We start from the raw sequence: 2,724 nt of genomic DNA, 5'->3' as shown, positions 1-2,724 counted from the left end.
TCATTTTGAGGTGAAAACAAACAAAACCCCTTCAAACATCCAGGATCTTCTTCTTTTCTCCCAACACCAAAGAGAAATTTATGGTAACTTAATCTACCATTTACAACTTGTTTGATAAGGTTTAAAATGCCAGTTTAAGACTAGCATTTTCCTGACTTTATCCAGGAAAAAAAGGACCAAGGTTATGGATCTCTAATCTTAACAGTAAACTGTCATATTTTAAGTACAATCATGTCTCATGTTTCTAAAAAATTCTCCAGACCCATGTTCCCTGAAAGTCTCTGAGTTGAGTAGGAGAGATTCTCTTCCACAATTGGCTGTGAACAAATATGACATGATTTACTTTGTAAACCAAAGAGAAAAGATTGAACTGATTAGAGCCATCAAAATGCTGAGACATTTTACTGCTTCTGGCCTGGAGTGTATAGAATTTAAGCCATCTCTCAGAAGTGTATGGTAGAGCTAAAGAAGAAGGCCACCAACCAAAGGTCATCTGAAATTGTGATTGGCTAATAATCCCAGGACAAAATTAGAGATCACTACTCAAGCATAAGGCCTCCACAAAGATGTTTGATATAAAGGCTTGGGCTGAGTATGTTGTGGAATGGGCTGCAAAGGACCCATATGGCTTCCTTACAACAGTTATTTTGGCCCTAACTCCATTGTTTCTAGCTAGTGCTGTACTGTCTTAGAAATTGGCCAAGATGATTGAGGCCAGGGAAAAGGAGCAAAAGAAGAAACAAAAACGTCAAGAAAATATTGCAAAAGCTAAACGACTGAAAAAGGATTGAAGGAACGAACAGGTTCTGCAACCAGAGGAAGATCGTTTGGAAAATTATGCAGCTTTGGAAGGACCCATTAAGATTTCTTTTTGGATCTTACGACAGTATTATTTAGTAAACGAAGTCTGAGCATATGGAAGAATCCTCTTAGTTCTCACCTGTACTGTAGCAACTTTTAGGCTTCCATGTAGAAGTCTGTTGACAGTTACTGTAAATTGGCATTTATTATGCTACAAATTCTTCATAACTGACTTAGTCATTTGCCTTTTTGCAGCTTATGTACTAAAATGAAAACATCTTGTGGAGAAAAATGGCTTTAGATTATGAACTCTATTCAAGTAATGGCTTAAAATGGGGTCTTGCTCTGGACAAAGGAGATTAGGAATGTAAAAATCAGAGCTGTCCTGAGGTGAGAAGTGTGCTTTGGCTTAAAAGAGATATAGTGTATTAATTACATCTTTTATCATTGTTACTTATTTCTTGGAGTAGAATTATTTCTGGCTTCCTCAAAGCAAAATAATATTATTTAATCAGTACTTCTATTTTCTGTATTTTTCTCATTTTAGCTTTTGAGATGCTGTTAATTACCAGAGAGTCTGCATTTTTTACAATCTAATTTGATAAAGAATTCTCTTATTATTATCTTGAGGATGTAGAATACCACTTACTGGATATAACAATTTTTGTACTTATGAACACTGCCATTTTCTTAGAGGTGATTTGAGTAGAGTAACACTATGATTTAAAGTTTGGAGTAAAAATGCCAAACCTTGTAGTACCTTGGAACCAGTTTATTCTAACTTGTGCTAAGTAGAAACGTGAAGTAGTTAAAATGTCTTAGCAGATAATTTGCTGATTATATGGGTATCACTTTTGTTTTTTATTCCAGTCTTTCTTTTAATTCATTTAGTAGTGATGTCCTTTACTTTTTTGATCCAAGAGGTTCATGGTGAAAATTAAAATTTCAAATTTCTTTTAAGGAACTTTTAAAGCGTAAAAGAAAGGCTTAACATTTGGAAAAATTTTGTTTGACGTAGTATTAGTTGGGTGAAAAAGGTGTAAATTATGTCTAAATAAGAATGTGTTATAATTCGAAATAAAGAGCTAAAGAATATTTCCTTCAGTTAAGTAGTATAACTGGAACTTTTTACTCTTTAAAATGGCTTTTGTAAATGCATGATTAATAATTTTATTTGTTATCAATAATTAATAGCTTATTAATGTTTTCCTTACCTCTGATAATGAATCTTAAATTACAAAAAAATTATCCAAAAGCTTTAACTTAAAAATGAAACTAGATACTGAAATAAATTTGATACTTTTTTATAAAGAAAAAAAAATGCTGAGACATTTTAAAGAGTCCTGAGAACACAAGGCTTGCCTTGCAACCTCTTCAACTTCTAATATTTTGCAATGAGGAAATGTCTCACATCTTACTCAATTTCCTACCTACCCTTAACTATAGGGAACTATTTGAAGGCAGTGGGAATATCACCTTCCTGACCCAAATGGGCTGCATAGTGTTAAAACAGCAAAAATTCAACTAAATTCAAGAATCAAATTGGCTTTATTAAACAATTCACGGATCAGGCAGCACCCCACATAACAAATAGAAGGGAGCTCCTCTAAGCTGTACAAAGGGAAAGGTTTTTAATGGTGGAAAGGGTGTGAGAAAAGGAAATTATTGCAAGAATGCATTGTTTCAGGCAAGGTCACCCTCCTAAAAGGTACAGGAGGGGCTATAGGGATTACCTTTCTTAGTGCTGACCAGGTAATTCTAGATTGACTGGTTAAAGGTTTCATTTCTGGGAAGGTGAGACTGCAATTAGGTTAGGTAATAAATTGGTTTGGTGACGATGACGTGGGCTTAACACAAGTGACTCCATTTTGGGCATGTTGTTTCTTTTTAACAATAGAAATATCTCATCTCTTAATAGTAGGC

At 34.1% G+C, this 2,724-nt stretch overlaps 1 pseudogene; it reads left to right on the top strand.

The window, feature by feature from the left end:
• The first annotated feature begins 566 nt into the window (after positions 1-566).
• On the top strand, positions 567-791 carry LOC130845665 (small integral membrane protein 15-like; annotated as a pseudogene).
• The last annotated feature ends 1,933 nt before the right edge of the window (positions 792-2,724 follow it).

The sequence above is a fragment of the Hippopotamus amphibius genome, chromosome 1, assembly GCF_030028045.1.
Source record: "Hippopotamus amphibius kiboko isolate mHipAmp2 chromosome 1, mHipAmp2.hap2, whole genome shotgun sequence".
NCBI lineage: Eukaryota > Metazoa > Chordata > Mammalia > Artiodactyla > Hippopotamidae > Hippopotamus > Hippopotamus amphibius.
This window is presented reverse-complemented; position numbering and strand designations above follow the sequence as displayed.